Source organism: Octopus sinensis, linkage group LG1 (assembly GCF_006345805.1).
Source record: "Octopus sinensis linkage group LG1, ASM634580v1, whole genome shotgun sequence".
NCBI lineage: Eukaryota > Metazoa > Mollusca > Cephalopoda > Octopoda > Octopodidae > Octopus > Octopus sinensis.
Genome location: NC_042997.1, coordinates 107,053,502 through 107,070,974, shown reverse-complemented (window position 1 = coordinate 107,070,974; position 17,473 = coordinate 107,053,502).

Here is a 17,473-nt window from a genome sequence, read left to right as displayed (position 1 = left end):
AGTCTATATAACATGGAGAAAATAGTACTACTAGACAACACACACATCCTACATGAAACAATTTCAATACAGTAAATATAAGAGCACCACAACAAACCACAGCCCATACATAAGGCACACACAGCTGACACCATAATACATCTCGAGCATTTGAAGTTCTGCAAGGACAATAAAATAATGATAATAAGCGCTCGGGTGTGATTGAAACTGAAAATAGGTGGATAAAGAAAACAATGCGTAGACAATTTCATAGGGATATTGAAGATAAGACGAACAGAGAAAAAATTTGGCTGTGAATGACAAAGTGATTTAAAACTGGAAACTGACATCCTAATCTGTGCTGCACAAGAGCAAGCATTAAGAACCAATTACAACATTTTAGAAAGTGATAATTGCAGAATTTGTGAACAAAATGGTGAAAGCTTATGGCATATTACCAGCCAATGTACGCCACTAGCCCGGAAAGAATGAGACGTGACAATATAGCAAGGATTGTCCAAGCATGGACTTGACAGAGCAAAAATATGGTACGAGCATAAACCCCGAAGGTATCATCGAAAGTAATAATGCAAAGATCCTGTGTGAATTTATGATTCTGTGTGACCATGAGATAGAGAATACGAAACCAGACATAGTGTTAATTGAGAAAGAAAGCAAACTGTGCAGGATCATAGATATAGATAGATACAGCATGGCCAGCTTACAAGGTATGCGATAAGGAAGAAAGGAAAGTTGATAGATATAACAGTTTAGCTTGGGAGGTTAAGCAGTTGTGGTTGCTAAAAAAGGTTATGGTAATACCAATAATTGGCAGAGCCCTGGGAACAGTAAAAATCTTGGAGTACATGGAACAAATAGGGGCTACAATAAGTGTGGTTCTTTCACAGAAAATACAACTGCTTGAAACCGCTCAAATAACTTTGGATGGTGCTTGAAAAATAAGGGGTGTTACCTTAGTTTACTGGTAGTGAACAGCTGACACTGTAGTACATCTCCAGTGTTGGAAGCTGTGCAAAGACAAATAATAATAGTGAGTCCTCGAGAACAGGTAATACGTGATACTGTGTGATTTTACAATACAATGTGGCTCCCTAATCGATGCTGAGAGACAAGATATTGTAATAGTAATAAAGAAAAGAAGGAGATCGAGATTATAGATATTGCAATACCTGGGGACGCACTGAAGTAGCAAAGATTGAAAAGTAAAGATCACTAAGAGACAAAAGTGCAAGAAGATGGACTATGGGGAGAGTGTCTGTGATCCCATTAGTTGTAGGGGACACTCGGAGCACTAACAACCAATTCAAGAAATATGTGAGAGAAATCAGAATTGACATGAGTGCAGAGCAAGCCCAAAAGGGAACAGCTAGGATTTTGAGATTGGTACTTGGACGGTGAATGTCTCCCAAAATATTTAAAAAGGAAGTATCAACGCTGTCTGGGTACGGACTAAATTCCACTATCATCATCGACCCATCAACCTCCACAAACAGCTACGTTAAATGCTGCTGAAAAGCTACATACATCTGCTCTGAGCTGAGTAGCATGTGCACCTCTGGGTCCATTAAATATGTGATTGCTGTTTTCTTCCCACCATTCGGGGCCCATCGGATAGCTTTAGTTCCTTCATGTTTGAGCTCATGGATCTTAGCTCCGACAATGCAACGTTCAGGTTTCGCTTTGAAGAAATGGTCAAGGGTCATTCTCACTGCTAACACATCGGTCGCGATGCCATTTCTAATCGCTTCTTCTAATTTGCAAACTAATTCACCCCCTAATCTATTTCTCTCCATTGCTAAATGCTATCAATTCTGCTCTAATCACATTCTTCAAGGCAGCCCACCACTGGTTGTTCACGATTGCCCCTGTTAATTGCCACTTAACTAGTTCTCTAATCCGTTCTCTGTAGTCTTTGCGTGCTGGAAAGAATGCGTTTAACGTCCATTAACTGTGTCCCTGTCTACGCGTCCTATCTAACGTGATTGTACAGATCACAAATTTGTGGCCTGTTTAGCAGACCAATTTAAATTGTAGAAAACCCACACTGTACCTCTCCACTGAACTAACAAATACTCTAGATACAGTCTGGATGACCAATTGTGGTTGCTCCATATCCACACTGCCACATCAGGGAATTCCAGTTGATATCTATCAGATAATTGGAAGTTTCTGAGTAGGTTTTCGAAGCTTTTGCACCCCCTTCTTGTGTGTACTAGCTCCAAATATTCCTTCCGTGCATCGAAGATCCCTTTCTAGTCCCCTACTAGTACTAAACTGTGAGACGTTCCCAGAAATGTTTCTGGACGCATGAAGAATTCTGGCATTTCAGCCTCTGTCAGGGTATAAAGGATGCTAACTTTGATATCCTTCACATCTAGAAGCACCACCCTGCCACCCGGGTCCAAGAATGTGGTCTTTACTTTGAGACGTATTTTCAGAATAGCACTGCTACAATGCCACCCGCTCCTGGCAGACCACTTGAGGAGAATATCTCCTAGTCCTTGCACATTAGAAATCCTTGTCTTGCTAATTGCAACCACATCTAAACCTGAGGTCTCTGGCAAGTGACCTTGATTCCAAGCTGACTCCATGCCATATACATTCACACAAGCCACTCTGAAAATGACCACGTTTATCAGAGAAACAAATGGAAGAAGGTCACTGATCTTGGATTTTTGAGAAGCTCGGCTGATTCAGTTGCCTTGTTTGAGTATTATCATTAATAAAGGGCCTTCCCAAAGTCCTTTTGACCGGCTTTAGTCTAAAGAGCCCAATGTCTTTTGGTTATTTTTTTTAAGGTCTAGTTATGTGCTTGTGTCAGTTTTTATAAGTTGTCATGGGGAATTTTCAACAGAAGTTCGGTGAACCTTACTCCTTTTGTATGAATATTCGTGTTGTTCACTACTGCCCGTATCAGCTTGCTGTTGCTCTTGCAAACGACTGTGAAGTTGATGAGGCTTTTGGCTACTGTGGTCAGTTGTAAGGGTTGTTCTTGTGATTGTTGTTTCTCTTCGTGTATTTGTTTCGGATTTTGGTGCCTGTTGTAGTTGAATGAGTGTGCATTGCTTTTGTTGTTGGGATTTGGGTAAGTGTGTCGGTGTTGTTAGTGTAGCTGATGGATTCGGTGAAGTTTCCTTGTCCTATCTTTTCACTTTCAGATTAGGACGGCCTATTTTTCTGCTTTTCCCCAACACAAGGCTTCTTGACGGATTCAATTCCTCCTAGCCGCATGATAAGTCTTCTTAATTGCCAGTGTTGCGAGTACATGGCACATGAGTTGACCGTCTGGAAAAATGGTTGGACGTTGTTTGTTTCCATCGCTACAGTTGTTGGTGGTGGGATTCTACTGTTGAAGATGGTGCTTCAGTGGCTGTTGTTGCAGCTTTTGGCCTTCTTATGGTGGGTGTAGTGGTAACAGAGCCGCCGTTCCTCTAGATTCATTTTGTTGTAGGTAGAGGGCCTTCAAATGTGTTAGACCCATGTGTTTCTGCCTTCCACCATGACCTGGAGTTTTGCTTGTTGAGCAGCTCAATAAGGTTGAGGACCTTGTCCAGAGATTCTGGTTTTATTGGATTAAAATCTCCAACCTGATCCTGCACCACTCTTCTTGCGATATTTTTTGATTTCTAGAAATGAATCTGGTCCTTCGACCTCAGTGCACCTAACCCATCACCAAATGTCTAATTCTAGTAGCATGTCTGATATTTTAAGCTTCACCACCCACTGTTCAAGGAGTGTGGGGAAGAGAAGACGATACTTGTATTTGCACTGGACCATTGAGCGTTTTGGTACGAGTGCCTCTGTGAGGAACCTCACTTTCACAGAACCATATTGTCTTCGTGTGAGGAAATCAACATCGGTTCAAATGTTCTTAAATGTGTGGTGCATTGAAAATTTTCCTCATCTTTAGCGACACACATTTCTATTTGATGGTCCTTCTGACCGTCTTCTTCATCAAATCTGAAGGGTTAGCAAGCTTGGTTTTCCTACCCCCACCCCCTCAATTTGGTTGTGAATGACAAAGTGATTTAAAACTGGAAACTGACATCCTAATCTGTGCTGCACAAGAGCAAGCATTAAGAACCAATTACAACATTTTAGAAAGTGATAATTGCAGAATTTGTGAACAAAATGGTGAAAGCTTATGGCATATTACCAGTCAATGTACGCCATTAGCCCGGAAAGAATGAGACGTGACAATATAGCAAGGATTGTCCAACAAGCATAGACTTGACAGAGCAAAAATATGGTACGAGCATAAACCCCGAAGGTATCATCGAAAGTAATAATGCAAAGATCCTGTGTTACTCCTGCAAAGAAGTTGTTTCTATCATTGTTGTTATTCTATCATTTTTGCTGCTGGTCCTGTTCCTCTCGCTGGTGTTAGCCAGAGCCAAAGTGATGCTGTTGTTTGTGGTGGTGGTCATATCGTTGGCTCTCGTAGCCGAACTACTTGCTAACAAGGGAAAATCATTTCTATTGTTGCTCTACTGCTTATTTTTGTCTCCCTGTTGCTACTGTTTTTAATGGTTGTGGCAGAGGTGATGGTAGCGGTGGTGTCAAAGTTGTTTATGATGGAGATGGTCACCTTGTTTGGCTTGCTTGCCTGTCTAGTAGTCATGCCAACAGGCGAAGAGCTGTCAGCCTCTCCCATTTCTGTAATAAGACCCTCTTCTCTCTCTCTCTCCCCCTCTCTCATTGAAGACTGAAACTCCCTCGAAACTATGTTGCTGTCATTGAGCAAAACTTCTAAATTTTTCCAAGTGGAAAAAAAAATGAGATAACCTTGATGTCTCCCCCCCTCCCAAATAGGGGGACTTTCAACAAAAGGAACTCACCAGCAGGAGAAGGATCCCTTATTCTCCAACCTGGTTGACAATGACAAGAAAGTACAGCTATTTTCCAGAGAAAACTGACGATTTTCGAAAACAAAATTTGGAGCCGAGGTCAAGCGTGGTTTCCCCAGCTGACAGCTATTATATTAATAGTTTCAGATTTTGGCACAGTACCTTTTAAAGGAGCAGGTATGACAATTACATGCTCAAGTGATATTTATTTTATCGATCCTGAAAGATGAACGGTAAACTGAAGCTCGGTGAGACTCGAACTCAGAATGTAGTTGTAGCGATATTGATATTCTCACTCTTTGAGAGACACAATAAGAATGATCTCGTTTGAGATTACAACCATCTTTGGCTGGTTTGACCCTGTTGTGTCCACTGATCTGATTGGTTGGCATCTAGCGCGGTCTGTCTTTCTACTTATTTCGCGCCAGAGTGTAAAGCCAATGAGATCAGTGGAGACAACAGGGTCAAACCAGCCAAAGATGGTTGTAATCTCAAATGAGATCATTTTTATTGTGTCTCTCAAAGAGTGAGGATATCAATATCGCTACATAGTAAACCTGAAGAAAAAGATGAAAGTCATTTTTTGCTGAAGCTCTGATAGTTCAGCCAGCAAGCTACCTTTAATGGGTGTTCTTGATTTAGGCCCATGACGAGCAATTTTAGTGAGAAAGGAACCACTTGGATTGATTGTCCAAAGTACTTCCTTGGTACTTTCTATTAATTGACCCAAAGTGATAAAATGCAAATTGATCTTTGCCCCATATTTGAACTTGGAACATCTGGAAGATATATCACAAAGCTAACTAGTCTGTGATGGGAAAGAAGAAGAATAGTGACGAGGACATGATTAGAAGAGGAGGATTTTGATTTTTTTTTTGCAAAACCTCATCAAAATGAGACAATTTTTTTTGTTTGTTTTGGTCTCACTGCTTCATTTGTTCTTAAGTTGCAGCCAACTTTCAAAATTAAACAATTTTTCAGGTAAATTACTTGAAACATTGTGCTGATGTCTATTTTAAGGGTTCTTTTAGAAAACAAAGAATTATTTCTTCTCCATTTCAGTTCTCTTATTGCTTCAACAACTGCGACAACTACCACTACTACAATTGTCTCCATCTATTTCTGGTTCATTTTTGGCTGTTTTCTTTCTTTTTTGTTTCATTTTCTCTCCAACGAATAAAGGAGAAAGAATTGATTCTTCTGTCTGTCACCTTCTGATAAAATGAAAATTACATCACAATCGAAGGATTCCTGTTAAATAAACACCATTTGGCTTTATTTTGTGAAGAAGCGTATGTGATATTGTGAATTTGCACTCAAAGGGAAAATAATGCAATGAAGATGCTGTTTTTGCAGAGCCCCTATGTAGTTTTAGGCCTGTAAGAAATAGCAGCTAAAACTAGTTTCAAACAACATCCTACTGTCTTAAAAAGTGAAATCCTCAGGCATCAGTCAGGTACCCTTCTTCCTACCCACGGGTCAGCTTGTCAAAATTCTTCAATTCTAGTCATGTTGTGTCGTATGCATAATGAAGTGGATGACCATAACTCCAGACCAGCCCTGAGTGAGCAAACCTAAGGTCGTAACCATTACAACTATGACCAATCCATCTCTTTCACTGTTTAGGAAATCTAGAGTCTTGTCATCCAATGTTTCCGTTTCTAAGAGGGGTTTGAGAGAAATTTGGCTGTCATCTCTAGCAAGTTGAGCAATCACATAGAAGCTCTCTCCTTAGCTTTTCCCTTGTTGATTCAGTGTAATATATTATTATAATGTGCGGGAGTGTATATGTGAGGCCATACTAGATTCAACATCTGTAAACACTGCAATGATTGGTTTCAGGTATGTTTTGATTAATTTTGTCATCATCAGTGGAGTACATTCTCATCTTATCACACTGCAATGGTGACAGGTGTTGCACTTCTGTCAGCCACCAGAAATTCTTGTATAGTAATAATAGTTGTAACAGATTTTGTGAATTTCATCTATTTCTTTGCTTGGCTAATTCTGAAATTCCAGAATGTAAGTAATAACATTCTATTTGGTTGTTAGTGCTCCATGTACCCCTACAACTACTGCAATGATAGACACCCTCCTCATGATCCACATTCTTGTAATTTCGTCTTTTAATAGTCTCTACTTTTCAATCACTTCTCGTACTTTCTCATTCATGTGTTCATTCCCATTTGCAATGTCTATAATCTTGGTGTCCTTTTTACTTTTATCTGCCACAGCAATATTTGGTCTCCAAGCCTTGATTACGGAGTCTCATTGGATTGTAAAATGCCACAGTATCTTATATTCCTTGTTCTCGGTGACTCATTCTGCTTTATTTTCGTACCATTTCTGTGCTCTGTTCAGGCTGTATTTTCCACACAGCCTCCAATGGACAAACTTAGCCATGTTATTCTGCCTCCTTTTGTCGTGCTTTTGGCTTAGCTTGCTTCACTCACTCACAATATGTGAGAGTGTTTCCTTTCTGCTGCCACACACCCTACAAAGATGTGATTCATTACTCTTATCCATTTGAAACTTGCTGTAATTAGTCCTCAGAGCTTGATCTTAAATGCTGCATATCAGTGATTCCGTGCATCCTTTCAGATCAGTTATTATTAGCCATCTCCCAATGTTGATATGGATTTTCCTTCCATTCCTCTGACGTATTGCAATGATTTCATTTTCCAATTGTTTACTCTTTCTTTTACATATTTCTTTAATGTTTGGGGATGCATCAGATTTTCGGTAGCTATTGTATTGTTAATTCTGACAGTGGTAAGCAAGGATTCACTCTGCTGTTTGATGTATCTCCTCTGAGGCTTCTTCCTTCTCTGTTCCTAGTTACATATTGTCTGTCAGTATCACTTTTGGGGTGTAGTTACTTGTTAATTGTCATCAATTTTCTGGTTTTCCTGTCTATTTCCTCAAGCTTGTTCTTTGTCCACCTAACAACACCTGCGTCATATCACATTAAGGAAACAGCCCATGTGTTCATGGCCTGATCTTGTTTTTTGCCAGAGCCTACTTCCCATAATTAATCTGATTCTTCTGTGATATTTTCACTGAAAGCTTTCCTTCATTTCATCTTCCTTGATTTGTCATATTCCAAAATCTCCAGATATTTATATCCATTAGTCTCATATTCTTGATTCTCACCATTGAGTAGCTCTATACTGTCAGACGACACTACTTTGCCTCTTTATATTAAAAGCATACGGCACTTTTTAATCCCAAATTTCATTCCGATATCCTTAGTGAATATCTGCACTGTTGAAACTAGGCCTTTTATCTCACATTCATTAAAGCAGCTCATTTGCAATGTTCTTTGTGCTGATCAAATCATCATATTTGCTGGTTTCAATGCTAGCATTGGCAAGGGATCACGAAATTTAAAATGTGATTGGAAAACATGGAGTTGGAAAGCACAATAGAAATGGCTTGCTACTACTGCAAATATGTCAGGAGGTGAATTTGTGCATATACTGGGTATCCAATGTCATGTAAGTGATGTTAAGCCCTGGAATGCTGTTCATCTACCAGTATGGAGCCTGCAGTACTTCAGCACCAATTATATTAAGAGTGGTTATGAGGTTAGGATGGAAAGCAATTATGTCTCTTATCAATGTTTGTATGGTAAGTTAATCCTGAGTAAAAACCTCGTCAACAGATTGAAATTAATGTATGAGCATTGTATCAAGAATACACTATAGAAAGTAAAAAACATCACTGTACATCGTTCTTTGTGGAAGAATGCAGTATTTGATGGGAAGTGTGGATTTTAATGAAATCATATTGAACATGGATACATTGAAGCTCCAACGTTTGGCAGCTGACTTGGCAGACACCCATAAAATTATTAACCATCTTACTAACAATAACTCTGAGCACCTTTTCAAACTCCACCTATCTAACACCCGTGGACATGTTTACAAAGTCAGAAAACAACACAGCTCCCATGACTTTCAGAAACATTTTTTCACACTAAGAGTTGCTAAAGTATGGAACAAACTGCCAGCATCAGTTGTTAGTTGTCGGAGCACTGCATCCTTCAAAACTTCCATGCTTCCTAAGATTCGCCAACACTACACCTGATTTTCTCCCCTCCATACACATGCAAGCATGTATCTGATGGTTTTTCACTTTCACAGGTTTGCTAATTGTTTTTCTCATTGATTGTTTTAAAAATATAGAAATAACACTTGTTCCAATTTTTCCATTTATTTTATGATATAATTTTGAATTTGAAATGTTCCAGGGACATGTTTCATTTCCCTGGAAAAGAAACTTTACTGTAAAAAAATCCACTTCAAACTGGACAGTATTCGATAGAAAATGCAAAATAGCTTAATAGAAAGAATTGTTAAAACACTCATAAGAAGCAAAGAAGAAACGAGTCCCAGTGCAATCGCCGAATCTTCAATATTTTAAAACCATATCATACTTCAGTCGAGCCTAAAGCCACCTTCCTCACTACTAACAACCTACTCAGTTGAAGGGATTTTCCATTATCTTGTCAAGTACTTGGTGACTTTGCAAATGCTAATGTTTCAAAAAATGCCCATTCACAGAGGAACCATGTCAAAACACGTAGCACAGTGCAGTTCTTCAGTTCAGATCCTGTCAAAGAGTCCAGTTTATGCAAGTATGGAAGAGTGATGTTAAATGATGATGACACACAGACAAATGTGAATTGTATTTCTTATTTCATTCCAATAATTAATTCATAAAAACCTATTTTATTTCACATGATTTTTGGAAGTAGTGTACTGTGTAAATGGAAGGACAACTATATCTTTTAAACAAGAGATTTTCAATGGTTACTTAGCTTTGAAATGTTGTTGGTTAATATTTTGCTCGTTGTTTGCATATCATATCTGAAATTACAGCTAACAAATGACCAAAAGCAAGTGGTTTTTCTTATTCTGGCGGCTGACTTGGCAGACGCCCATAAAATTATTAACCATCTTACTAACAATAACTCTGAGCACCTTTTCAAACTTCACCTGTCTAACACCCATGGACATGTTTACAAAGTCAGAAAACAGCACAGCTCCCTTGACCTTCGGAAACATTTTTTCACGCTAAGAGTTGCTGAAGCACGGAACAAACTGCCGGCATCTGTTGTTAGTTGTCGGAGCACTGCATGCTTCAAAACTTCCATGCTTCCTGAGATTCGCCAACACTACACCTGATTTTCTCCCATCCATACACACACAAGCATGTATCTGACTCATACACTGTTCCCTTTCCAGACATTTGTACATTACTGCATATGCTTTATATGCACTTTTGACAAGTTGTGGTGCACCTGAGTACTGTATACAATAATTTCATTATTATTATTATTATTATTTTGTTGTGGGTTTGCTGTTAGGATTGGGGTTTAGACTATAGTAGGGTTAGCTTGGGGATTAGTGAAAGGATTTACAGTAAATAGTTAGGTTGTATGGTAATAGGGGTTAGACACTTATTGTTGAGGGGAGTGTAGATTAAAAATGATTAGATTTAGAGCCATGGCTTTGGGCCGGGAGTTAAGTGTTTGTGGTCATGGCTTAACCAGAGATTAGGGTTCAGGTTGGTGTTTTGTGTGAGAGTTAAGGTTTAGGGCTTACAAGTTAGGATTCATTATTGGTTGTTAGGTTTCTATTTTCAGATTGGGGTCAGTGATTTAGTTTGGATTATGGTTTTGTGGTCCCAAATAGTGTTTCGGTATAACAATGCCTGTAACTTTATACAAATGGAGTCTTTTGACCTTTTCTAATGTTATGGCATAAACCAATGTTTTATGATGTTAATGTTATGTCATTTTAACTCAGTTGTAACACGCCAGTCCCTAGTCCTGTGTCTCCATGTTTTATCAAATTGACCCTTTCTATTAATCTCATTTTTCAAAACCTTTCATTAACAGTGCCGCACTGTGTACAGCAAAAGCGAAATGTGTGCGACAAGGAAATTGAAAATTTGTGCCTGTTTAAAAATATACGCATGCCCGTGCATATGTATGTATGTATACATAGAGTACATGGTTGAAGTATATTATATTTTATATATTCATATTCATCTTCATATTTACCCATAACATTGGTATTCATAGGTTAATCTTTACCCTTTATGAAGGGGAGAAAATCTTACTATGTATTGCATGCTATGGTGAGAAATGTGTCAATCTGACATAGAAAGTATAACCAGCGATGCCAACATTGGATTCATTTCTTTGATGGTCGCAAGAGTTCTCATTACACATTAAGTTTACTCCATATATGCGACACAATACACCTTTCTCTCTAGCTCAACATTCATTCTCGTTTGTGTCCGCCCTCAGCAAAATTAGTTTCCTAATTTAAAACGAAAGTTGAAGAAACAGAAACCAATTCAACTCAAACATCTCTAATTTTTAATTTCTAATTCTTGCGAAATCTGCAATATGAAATCAACAAGATTAAATTTGACCCCATAGTACCTGCAATAATCTGTGGAAAAACAATTTTTCGTGAGCACAGTGTAAATTTCTCCAGTCATTCTATTGAATATATATGCACGTACACATGCATCTAGTGATTTTATTAAATTCATTGAGCACTCAGAATTTACACACACACTTTTGACTTTTCACTCGTATGTCTCTGTTAAAAACTAACGGCCACAAATACAAAACTATATGTATCAAGCTATCACAGAATGTTGCAAAAATCAAGCACCCTTCGCTTTTAAACTAAAAAATTCTTCCTCAAAGCAAAGAGTTCTGCACTAACATATATTTTATCTCCAAGCATCTGTAAATATTTATCTCAAATGCAAATACAAACTACATTAATTTTTCACTATTGTAGCATACGTTTCTACACAACTAAACATTAACACAAGGGGTAAATCAATAATTAACAAAGAAATACATTAAAAAGCACTCTAAGATGACTACTCAACAACAAAGATCTAAACAAACAAAATCATCCATTTACTTTCATCCTTTCACATCAGTAGACTACATTCTACCCAGGAATTGCAATCATGTTTGGTGTCTTAAAAGCGGGTGGGAATCAGATTTTTATAAATTTTTCATAAAAGCCCCCCCCCCCTCCCCATCATTTTAAATGCGTGGTGAAGATAATTTGAAAAAATCCCATTCAAAACAAATGATATCCAATGTATGGGGATTAGCTAATCCGACTCTGCCTTATTTTTCAGCATAATTTTAAAACTAGAAGTACGAGGAAATAAAGTCGACGTGTATAAATTATCCACAACCTCCATTCAGTTGTACTTTTCTTTTCACAAATTCATACATAATCTTATCTCCACCATCTGAAACGTACTTTCAGAAAATTTTATTTCAAATTACCCATTTCTCAAAATAAAACACACAACAAACTAAATTGGCAACGATGGAAAATGCAGAAGGTAATTTCCATAGCTAGAAATAGTAGCCAAATCCTGCAAAATTGATAGTCATCTCTCTTCCATAGCTAGAAATAGCAGCCAAATCTCGAACAAATTATAGACATTTTTCTTTCATAGCTAGAAATAGTAGTCAAATCTGGCACAAGTCAAGGAGATCTCTCGGGGGAGGTACAGAATAGGCACACCACCCGATTTCAGCATAACCCTAACACTAAACAGTAATCCTAAACCCTAACGCTAAACACTGGGTGTATGTATTCTTTACCTTCACTGAAAAGTTGAGTAGAAGCAAAAAAAAAAATCAGTTTATAAAACATGTCTGGCTTTCGATTGGTTAAAATTACCTGAAATTTGCAAACTTTCAGAGATAATAACTGCTTAGTTCTTCATTTACAATGAAAATAAATTTAATTTCAATAGTTAACATACAAACATTTTAGTATTTTAGTATATGTGTATATATAGTATATATGTATGTCAGGTTGCTCTCGAGTGCTACTGGTACCATGTGGCCCAGTACAACCTGTTTTATGGTCGGGTCGCTGGTGACTAAACTGGCAACCCCTTCCAGGCTTGCTTGGTGAGGTGGGTGCTTCTTGAACACCCTGCAGGACAAAAAATAAGACCTGTCAAAGGACGAAAGAACTACAACGTAATCAATGGCCATTCAACTATGTGTGCTTGTGGAGTGTTTGCATTTTGGTCTGTGTGTGTGTATTGTATATATTGTATGGGCAGTGGGCAGGTCCTTCTGGTCCTGTACGGGTAGTAAGACGTCCCCACCCTCCAAGAGTCTCCCGCTGCCTTGCGGGTAGGTCTTTTTGGTTAATCAAAGGCTCGGGAGTAAACCATATCCAAATCTGGAGTGGAGCCCCTAAGGCGGTTAGGTGATGAAATCCATCATCTCTCCGGCAGTGCTTGCAGTCCAGTCGTGGCTAGGATGTGTCGTCCTGCGTCCCTCCTGGCTAGATCGGTTGGACTGAGAAGGGGGTCCTGGGCTTGAGCAACCCATGCCTCCACAGTTCTCTTGTCCAAGATTCAGTGACTGCACCCCCTCTACTTCTTCTGAGGCGATGGGCAAGTGGTGACGATGGCAGGTGCAGAATGGCGTTGGGAGCTGCTAGCCATGGACCTGCACACAGACGATCAGGGCAGGATGGTCGTTCTGCAGCCTACCGAGCAAGGGCATAGTTCGGCAGCCACTCTGATGACAAAGTAGCCCAATTTAGGGATAGCACTGCTCCACCCCCTGGTCATCTACCGTGCAGTCTTAACATGAAAGAAATACGAAAGAACCCAAAATCCTCCTGCTGGAAAAGCACTTTATGTGTTGGAGCCTGGAACATCAGGACACTCATGGACAAACCAAAACTGTGACAGACAAGAACGTTAAACAGCATTTGTGGGTCAAGAACTGCAGAGATACAGCATTGATGTTGTTGCCCTCAGCGAGACACACCTTGTTGACAGGAGGGAGATCACCGAGGCTTGAGCTGGATGCACTTTCTTTTGGTCATAGAAGGCACCGGTTGAATGCAGGGAAGCAGGAGCTGGCTTTGCCATTCGCACCGCCCTCGTCAAGAATCTGGTGTCTCTTCCAAGAGGAATCAGTGACCACCTGATGGTGATGAGAATTCCTCTCCAAGGCAAGATGCACCTGACATCATCAGTGCTTACGCTCCCACCACAACCTACACTCTGGAGAAGAAAGAGCTGTTCCATCAGAACTTCATCAAAGTGCTACGGTCAGTTCCTAAAGACCACCAGCTTCTGATACTCAGGGACATTAATGCCCGTGTAGGCAGAGATGCCCAGTCTTGGCCAGATGTCATCGGACATGAGAATACCAACTGTCAACTGCTACTCACCTTCTGCACTGAAAAGAGACTCACCATTACCTATACCCTGTACCAACTGCCTGACATCCACAAGGTTACCTGGATGCACCCAAGGTCCAAGAATTGGCACCTGATTAACTATGTGATCACCAGGCGCCATGACATCCAGGATGTTCGCATCATCCTGTCTATGGGCAATGAGGTTAGCTGGCTGCTGGAAATGTCACCTGCTGTTGAGGTGCAGACTGTCTTTTCCATCGTCAGCAGACACAGACGCTAGAAAGCTGTTGTTAAAAAAAAACTGGAAGAGCAGAAACCCAATGAACCAAAAACAAAAGAGACCCTCATTTCCAACCTTGCAAACCAGCTTGAATATCTGCCAGCAGAAGGAAACCTTGAGAAGGCCTGGGCTAACTTCCAGGATGCAGTGTATGATTCTGCCAGCCTTACCCTTGGCCACACACAACGGAAATACCAAGATTGGTTTGACAACAACAAGGAGATCACCACCCTCCTCTAGAGAAGAAAGAAGCCTTCACAGCCTGGCTCAACGAAAAAGACTCCCAAGCCAAGCACGACCGCCTCAAGAACATCAGAGGAAAGGTACAGACTGAGCTGCAACAGATGAAAGACAAGTAGTTGGAAAACAAGGCTGCAAAACTACAGCAGTATGCAGACGAGCTCAACTCCAAGAAGTTCTTTGCCAGCCTGAAAGACGTGTATGGCTCCACGCTAAATGCAATGGCACCGGTGCGCTCTGCCGATGGAACCCTGCTTACTGAGAAGAGCGACATCATACAGCGCTGGAGTGAACACTTCAGTCAGCTGCTAAACAGACCTTCCCAGATTGACCAGCAGGCCATCCACGACATGCTACAGCGCCCAGTCCTGGTATTGATTGATGACCCCCCACCACTCAAATCTGGCAGAAGTCCATTAAGCAACTACATGTGGGGATAGCACCTGGTCCTGACGGAATACCCCCAGAGATCTTCAAAGAAGGATGTGAAGCTGTTACCATCAAGCTGACTGAGCTGATACAGCAGTTCTAGGATGAAGGGTCAGTGCTGCAGGACTTCAAGGATGCCAACATCGTGCATCTGAACAAGAACAAGTGGGGCAGAGCTTCATGTGACAACCACAGGGCATCTCATTGCTGAGCATCGCAGGAAAGATCATAGCCCGTGTTTTTCTGAACTGCATCACACACCACCTGCTGGACGACGTGGTCTCAGAGAGCCAGTGTGGATTTAGGAACAACAGGCGGACAGTACACATGTGTTTGCAGTTCGGCAGATACAAGAGACGTGCCGAGAACAAAACCAGAGCCTCTACATCCTCTTCGTGCACCTGACGAAAGCTTTTGACAGCCGAGAGGGCCTGTGTGATATCTTGTCCAACCTAGGCTGCCCATCAAAGCTCGTCAGGATCATGGCTCGCATCGTGGAAAACGGAGATGTCTCTGATCCATTCCCAGTCTCCAGTGGCGTGAAGCAAAGCTGTGATGGCTCCCACACTCCTCAGCCTCATGTTTGCCACCTTGCTCTTCCACAACCTGTCAAAGTCTGATGCTGATGTCACTATTCGCTACAGATGTCACGGCTGATTCTTTGACCTCAGACGTCTGAAGGCAAAAACCAAAGTCCTGGACACCCTAGTGAGACTTCTTGTTTGCAGACGATTGTGTGCTTGCAGCATTGAATGAACAAGACCTGCAAGAACTTGCCACTTGTCTCACAGGAGCAGCAAAAGCCTTCAGACTGACCATTAGCCTGCGAAAAACAGAGGTGATGCCTCAACCTGCACCTGGCCTGACACCTCCTGAGCCTCAGATTAAGACTGAGGGTACAACTCTGAACAACGTGGAGAGCTTTACATACCTGGGAGGATGCCTGTCCTCAAACTGCAGATCTCCATGAGACTTGCGAAAGCAGGAGCTTCGTTTGGCAGACTTTGGACACGTGTGTAGGCTGAACGAGGCATCAGACTTTCCACGAAGCTTGCAGTCGTCATCACCTCTCTGCGAGTACTTGACCAGTTCCACCTCTGCTACTTGCGACGAATCATGAGAATTTCCTGGGAGGACAGTCTCCATCACTGATGTGCTTCACAGAGCTGAAATGCCTGAGATTGAAGCCCTCATCTTGAAGGCCCAGCTCCAGTGGGTCGGACATGTAGTCCGAATGGACGACGCGTGTCTACCAAAGATAATCTTCTTCTTTGAGCTGGCTTCTGGAGCAAGAAACCCTGGAAGGCCACTGAGGCGATACAAGGAGAGCCTGAAAACTTCCCTTTTGGCCTGTGGCATTTCAGCCCGTGGCTGGGAATCGCTTATCTCTGACTACAGTGCCTGGCGTCCAGCAGTCCAAAAGGGTGTCAGGCTGTTCGAGGAAAAGTGACAAGCCTGAAAAGAGAGGATCCCCAACCCTACATCTGCTGTTATGTGCCCAACATGTGGCCGCATCTGCGCATCCACCTTTGGCGTCACTGATGTCATTGTCGAACCCGACACACTTCCATTATGACAGGAAAATATAAATGTTTCTGGTATTATTTATTCTCCATCACATGTGATTTATTTTCTGATTGCAATTACCAAGATTTACATGTTATGTAGACACGTAAGGAATTTCCCATTAGAAACAGTTTTCATAATACGAAAATACATTTGAATGAAGAGTTTACATTTAGATATTAATCAGGAGCATCCCCGAAAGTGCTGGAGAAGGAAGGCGGGAAATATAAACACATTTTTTAGCAGACATACAAACACATCGGTAGTGTCATCGTTATTATTCACACACTACCGTGTGTGAAGGGTGGTGCTCCAGCATGGCTACTGTCAGATGACTGAAACATGTAAAAGAGTTTAGGTTAACCCTTACTCACTTGCATCCAATTTGACACTTTTAGCTTAATCTTAATTCAGCTTTTTGTGCCAGGATAAATCTGTGCTAAGCTATACTTTCACATAAAATAATCGAAATTAGGTTCAGTAGAAAACAAGTTATGATAAAATATGTAGGGGCAAAAATGGGAGAGTAACACCTGATACTTACTTTGCCTCATAATTTCTCAGTTATTGGAAAAGCAAACTATTTTAATCCTATTTTTTAAAAAGCATTTGATGAGTAGAAATTTTTAGTGAAAGTCTCTTTAAAAGATATTTGGTACTACAAACAGTTATACAGCTTTAGATAGCCAAATATTTGATAAGTAATGCCTAAAATTGATTCTGACTCAAAATGTCTCGGGTATTTCATAAGCTGTACATTTTCACAGTACAAAAAAAATTATTAAAAAATGTAGGGCCAAAACTGGGACAGCGGTGCCTAATATTTACTTTCTCATATTTATTATGATGTTTAAAAAAACTTAATGAGTAGAATCTTT